This window comes from Pseudonaja textilis, chromosome Z (genome assembly GCF_049901715.1).
Source record: "Pseudonaja textilis isolate UNSWEBS1 chromosome Z, rPseTex1.2, whole genome shotgun sequence".
In the NCBI taxonomy this organism is placed as follows: domain Eukaryota; kingdom Metazoa; phylum Chordata; class Lepidosauria; order Squamata; family Elapidae; genus Pseudonaja; species Pseudonaja textilis.
This window is the reverse complement of record NC_142008.1, coordinates 97,203,907-97,210,829: the sequence shown is the minus strand read 5'-3', so window position 1 is coordinate 97,210,829 and position 6,923 is coordinate 97,203,907. Positions and strand designations below refer to the sequence as shown.

The following is a 6,923-nucleotide window of genomic DNA, read 5'->3' as shown; positions in this document are numbered from 1 at the left end:
ATTTCCTATGCATCATTTCAATGATGGCAATCATTAATTTACCTCTGATTTTGTAATTCTGTTTCACTAAATCAGCAGAAATGCCTTTAAAATATTTGCTTGCTACATATGTTCAGTTCAAGGTTGTTCTTTTCCCACATTTATTGCAATAGCCTTCAGGCTATTTCCTTTCAAATTTGTCCAGCAAGCCACATGAACTTTAGCTGCCAAGAGCTACATTAATAACTCATCCATCAACCTCATTTTGCACTTGTAAAAGTTACAATTTTGATAAACTTTGAACAGCAGTTTTGTTGAACTCTCTAACAGTTTGTCTTATAATCTGGCAAAAATCACGTGCTATGTAATTTGTTCCAATTGTCCTAAATGGATTTATTAAGCAAACAATTAAAAAGTGACCTATTTTGTCAGAATTATTAATGCAAACTCCAAAATTAGCTGTTTTTACAATAAAAGAGATCATTTGTACCTCAGGGTTGAAATGAGAGGTCCTAGAGCATGGTTGTTTTCTTGATGACTTTTCATTACCAAATCATATCATCAGTGCTAATAGGGAGTGGGGTGTGCTCTGTTTATATTCTACTGACTTGCCCTGCTAAGTATTGGTGGGTTTGTGGCAGGGGTGTGTGTTTACTGTTGGCTGATTTGGCAGTTCTTTAATTGGAATATTGTTCACTTCTTCACTGTTGATCTGATGTCACTCTTGGTGTTAATCTATGCTCATCTAGCTCCCAACTGCTTTTCGGATGTATTTTGTTTTTTTGCTCCTTTTTTTGGCCTGTTAATCAGCATATAAATTTTATTGAAATCTGTTGATAGATCAATTGCCAGAATGCCAGCTTCCAGGGATTCTCTAGGGTTTTTGGATATGGCTTGGTCTCAAATGGTCACGATTTCCACTTCAGATTTAAGAAAATTATATGGAGAGAGTCGGTATCAGAGGCCTTTTGATGTGGTGGTTAAGGTGCCGGATTAAACCTGCAGAAACCCAGTTTTAATTCTCTCTGGGAGTCAGCTGGGTGATCTTCAGCCGGTCACTTTTCTCAATCCAAAACAGGGGCTGGCTATGACAAGCTGGCTGAAAAACAAAACATCTACAATATCCATCAGATATTAATGACTTTATTGTACATATTGAGCAAGTGTGGTGCCAACAAATAGACCTTGCATTGAGTGAGACAAATGTTAAGAGGGGAGGAGGAGGAAGGGAAACATAGTCAAAGATGCCTGTACTTAATACCAAATCCTGCCTTATGTTACAGCCCATATGTCAATATTACACTTATCTACAGGTGGCAATACTTAACCAAACTTACCTGATCTCAAAAACAAGCCAGGTAGGGGATGGTTGGGATTTCAACAGGATATTGCCAGGAAATCCTGCGCTGCAGGGAAATTGAAGTGTGAAATAATTCCTGGAAGAGGGCAAGGGAATGATAGCTGTACAACTGGTTTGATTATTTATAACAATGAAAGAGAAGAAAATGTCAGCCTAATTAAGCACGTATAGGGTGTTTTTATGTGAACACAGTTCTCACATTTCTGACTGAATTTTTCAGAATTTCTCCACTGAGAAATAGCAAGGGCCATATGTTTGTAAAAAAATGGAATGGATTGTATGGAAAACAGATGGCAGCAAAAATGATTCTGATGGTTGTCTGGATTTTAGCAGCCCAGTTGTGGTCACCCTAGGTCTAATTATAATCTAACTTTCACAAATCTGCCAAAATTTGGTGCAACAGATAACTCCTTTTAGGAGTATGGTTTATAGCTTAGTACAATCTAGGAACTTTCACTTTCGCCGCAAATAACTGCTGGCACTAATTCTGTGTTACTATAATACAGGAGACACCAGGTACCCAAGCTCCAGTTATTTCTTGTACTTTATAAAATATGTTTTAATTTTTTCACTTGCCTTCTTCTAATCCAAAAAGGCTACCTTTCCAGGCAGTAAAGAATGATGATGGACTCATTCTAGGACAAAGCAATCTCTTATTTTGATAATAGATAAGAAGGAGAATGGGAAATAAAGAAAATGCATTTCCCTTGGGGAAAACTTGGAGCCAGTAAAAAACACAAGTTCATACAATGTAGTCTTTGTTCATAGTGAAATATCCCAGCTTTATTGCTCATTCATTTCAGAAATGGATGCACCATTTTAAGTGTTTAAAATGGGCTCTTTATGTAGCTATTCCTGTTTTGGATCAGCACTTATAAAGGAACCTACTCACTTGCATGTGAAATTATCTTCCTACTTATTTCTCTTCTCTGTTTTGATCAAAAAGCATCTAGGCTATCAGCAATATGATGCTTTTCAATGATCATGTTGGATGAGAATGACATTATTTCTTGTTCGTTTACCAAAAGTGGTTTAGGTATAAAGAGTTTATTTCACAGCCATTTCTCATCCTGCTAAGAGAAGACAGCTATTAAGCTTTTGGAAGGTTTTCTTAAGAAGAAAAACAAAAGCCACCAAGCCTTCAGTTACAATCACTATTACCCCAAGGTCTGACAACTATGTTCAACCATGTATTTACTTGAAAGGAAATGCATAGAGCCACCACCCTACCCACTACTGCCTGGCCATTTACTCCTAAAATCCTTGTATTTTCTAATACATTACAGACAGATTAGCTTTTTTGCTTTTGCTTTTCAAGGAGTGGGAAGCACTGTTTTCAATTAAATTTAGAGTAATCTTTCTTTTGATTCATAACAACACATGGATATGAATCCTTTACTGATCTAAAGTCTATTCTTGTCCTTTGCAATGGGTGCAATCACTTATATTCAAGGCACCCGACCTGATTATAATTCTTCCACTCAGATGTAAAATGCCACCTGTGTTTCTGCTTAGTAGATCCAGTTACACAGGGATACAATAACTCAAGGGCAAATGTGATGTTTATACCACATGTCACTGTTTTTAACAGTGATTTTATAATTTAAACCTAATCTTGTAAAGGTTAGTTTCGCTCCGAAGTCTTGTTAAGCAGAAGTTTGCGATGAAGAATCCTACAGTCAAGGTCCAAGACAGATTGAATGTCCAACTGACATAAATTAGAACAAGATTCCTTGTTCAAGATTCCCCATCAAAATAAGAATTTTTAAAAATCTATCAAATTTCATGACAATAGGGCTGAAGGTCTTTAGTTGGGCCTTTAAAGATTGCTTTTTCTTCTGAATTGCATCTAATACCATCAAACTATCAAGAAAGGGGGGGAGCATTAAATACTTCAAGTTATAGAATCCAGTTTGAAAACCCCATTCATGCCATTCAATTAGTCTACATCTCCGTCCAAAATGTAGTACCATCTCCCAGGCCCATAATTGAAATCTTTCTTTCCAAAATTGGACTCTCTTGGTACAGAGCAGAAGTATAGACTTCTTCTTCCAGGATTCCCCACCTAGCCATTCTGGAAGTTGAAGTCCACATATTTAAAGGCTCTGAGATTTGTGTGGATAAATGATAGTTTTTTTTGAAGGGATTCGAAAGAGAGTGGGGAAACCTATTACATTTAATTGGAGAGGAAATCTCGTCTGTTTTTTTTTTAAGATAGATTGGCTTTGGAAATTGGATTTATTCTATGTAATCAATCAGCAATTGAAAAGAAATGGTATTAAGAAATATAGGTATTTGATCCAGGACCAAGTAGGTTTAATATTTTGGGATGATTTTTGAAGACATGGCAAATTTTCTAGAAGTTGATTATATTGAGTTTGTTAACAGAGTTTTGGAATTTTAAATTGTCTTTTTTGATTATTATTGATAATCTTTATTATTTTTATATTCCTATACATTATTAAGATTACTTTTCCTTTAACTATTTTGTTTATTGATATAGTATATAGATGACAGGCTAACAATTTGTAAACAGATTTAGTAGTTTAAATAGTTTAAAATTCTTTTGGCCTGTTTTGTAAGTGGTAGGAGATTAATATTGTTGTATTAATCAGCATTCAGCTAGGGTGGATGTTATGTGTATAAGTGTTAATCTTTTTTTTCAATACACTTTTTAAACATTTGTTGTTTTTGTTTTTCATGTTTTGTATTTTAACTTTTCTTGAATAAATTAAATGTTATTCTATTCTTAAAGTCTCTGAGATTGAGAAACATAGTATAGAGCAGGGGTGTCAAACTCGTGTCACGTCATCACATCATCATGTCATTACATGACATATCACAACTTTGTTTCCCTTCACTAAACAGGATGGGCATGGCCAGCACATGACACATCTGGCATTTGACATCCGGTATAGAGGAACCACAGTTCTCAAAATTCCAAGATGAAGACCAGATTAGGGAAGCAGATTGGCTTGGGAATTCTGGGAGATGAAGTCCATACCTCTTAGAGCAGGGGTGTCAAACTCGATTTCATTGAAGGCCGCATCAGGATTGTATTTTACCTCGGAGGGCCAGAGTGGGCGTGGCCAGAGTGGGTGTGGTCAGCTTGACATCACTCGTGTCAGGGGTGCCTGTGGTGGTCTGAGCCCTTTGCCAGAGAAAACAGGCTCCTGAGCATTATTTTCGGCTGCAACGGCCTCCTGTAAGTAACCCTCTGCCAATGAAAACAGAGCTCAAGAGGGCTGTGTGCAGCCCACCCAAGTTCTGATTTTTGCTAGCAGAGGCCAGTCTTTCGCCATTTCCAGGGTGGCCCCGCGGGCCAGATCTAATCACCCCAGGGGCTGGATCTGGCCCCGGGCCTTGAGTTTGACGCCCCTGTCTTAGAGGCTCTGAGACTGAGAAATACCAATATAGAAGAACTACAACTCTCAAAATGTGAAGATGAAGATTACCATATTAGGGAAATCAATATCTCTTATCACTATGATAATCCCTTAATCCCGTATGCACCAAGATAAATTCCTTGTGTGTCTAATCACACTTGGCCAATTCATTCATTCACTAAATTGTTGTAGCCCCATATTTGGAGACTCAAACTTGAAAAAGGTTCCCCGCTGATCTTGTGATATGCTTAGTGTAAGAAAAAAGGTTTTCTATGGAAAAGCTGGCATCACAGCAGATGACTCAAGGTTCACACCCCTCTGTAAACCGCAAACCAACCCCACAGGCATTTGCACAACTAGGATAACAAGTGATTGGCTTGTTTGTGTTCCTACCTGTCAGAGTACCGCAATATGTTCCTTTCTAAAATCAATAGCACTAGTTCAACTGGGAAGCCAGGCGGACCTCTTTTACAATCCATAATATATAATGGAGGAGGTGAGAACTGCTTCAGCTGCTTACTTGTTCTGCACATGGGCAGAGTTTTCTTCATTCCTATGAATAGGAGACTGACTTGCAAGCCAAGAAGCCACAGGCTAAAAGAGGAAAGTAGATATCCAGGAAACATTCCACAAAGCAGGGGACTCACCTGGCCTTTAGGGAATCCCATCATTCAAATGACTTTTCTGCAAGAGATCCTGACTTGTGATTAGAAAACAAAAGAGCAGTGACTCAGAAGGCAAATACATTCCGGAAGCTCAGCAAGGGCAAAAGGTTATCACAGCTGCAGTTTCACTGGGACACAACCCAAGAGAACCGATACTCTTGAACAGTCCCTAGAAATCTTCTGGCACCACCTAGTGGAAAACAAATTCAAAGCACTCTTTTACCTTTTTTCTAAGCTGTTACAACTTAGGACCACAACTGAGCCCAAAATTTCTGTTGTTAAATGAGACATTTGTTAAATGAATTTTGCCCCATTTTAAGACCTTTCTTGCCACTGTTGTTAAGTGAATCACTGCAGTTGATAAATTAGTAATCTGTTAAGTGAATCTGATTTCCCCATTGACTTTGTTTATCAGGCTGCAAAAGATGATCACATGACCTTGGGACACAGCAACGGTCATAAGTGTGAACCAGTTGCCAAGCATTTGAATTTTAGATCACATGATCATGGGGATGCTGCAAAGGTCGTAACTTTGAAAAATGATCATAAGTCATTTTTTCAGTGCATTGTAACTTTGAATGGTTACTTAATGAACTATTGTAAATCAATGACTATCTTTATTAAAATAACGATTTTCTATAAAAAAAATTTCGGATCTTGATTTCAGAACATTCTGCAAGAACACAAAAAGCACTGTAGTTGTTCCATTCTTTTGCCCTTCTCAGGTTCCGAATCCCAAATTCTAGACATGGGTGTATCTTAGAAGACAGATTAAAGAGCTTGAAGTAACATGGCTGCATCATCGAGGAGTTAAAACTTCTATTAGCTGCCTGACATTTTGGAACTATTATACTGCTGAGATTTTGTAACTGCTCCTTAATGGATAGATCAATAGATAAATAGGTCTCTTTAGAATGTAAGTAGCTCACTTATGTTAGGTAAAACCATTTATCCTTTTGTTCCAATGTTGTCTTATTGTTAGTAGCAACATTTTTCCAGAATTCTTTAATAGCAGCATTAGTTTCACCAGCTTCTGTGTATTGTTTTCTCAGATGAAATCTGGGACTGGATTTCACCCAAAATTTGCTGCATTCTACAGACAAGGCACCTACCTTTGAGCCTTTCTTTGGAAAAAGTTGTATGTAAATGATACTAGTTAAAAATGTAAGAAAGGCAAATGTTTTTAGGATAAGGATATCTAAAAGTATGTATCTGATACTCTTATTATGCTGGCTGGGAAATTCTGGAAGTTAAAGTCCACACATCTTAAAAGATTCCACGGTTTAAAAATATGGCTCTATTATAAGAAGGGAAACAACCACAACAAAGGATTGTTAATAGTAGCTGATCCAGCTGAGTTTAGTTTGGAGTATGGCTGATATAAAGTCTCAGAGCAGAGGTAGGCAATTAATTTTCCCAAGAGGCCACATGAGAAACAGGTTGTGGAGAGCTGCTTCTGCCTCCCCTGTTTCAGTGAAAGAGCATGACCCAAGGGCCATAAAATGTCCAAATCTGTCTTAAGAGCATATGAAA

At 37.5% G+C, this 6,923-nt stretch overlaps 1 long non-coding RNA gene across 2 annotated transcripts; it reads right to left on the bottom strand.

The window, feature by feature from the left end:
- Window positions 1-5,580, bottom strand: LOC148124165 (uncharacterized). Of its 2 annotated transcripts, XR_015739915.1 has the most exons (3): window positions 5,373-5,580; window positions 1,317-1,385; window positions 1-1,078 (listed from the first exon to the last, which is right to left on the bottom strand). It is a non-coding gene; the product is annotated as an uncharacterized LOC148124165 (long non-coding RNA). The 2 variants fall into 2 exon arrangements; XR_015739916.1 differs by lacking the exon at window positions 1,317-1,385.
- Between the last annotated feature and the right edge of the window lie 1,343 nt (window positions 5,581-6,923).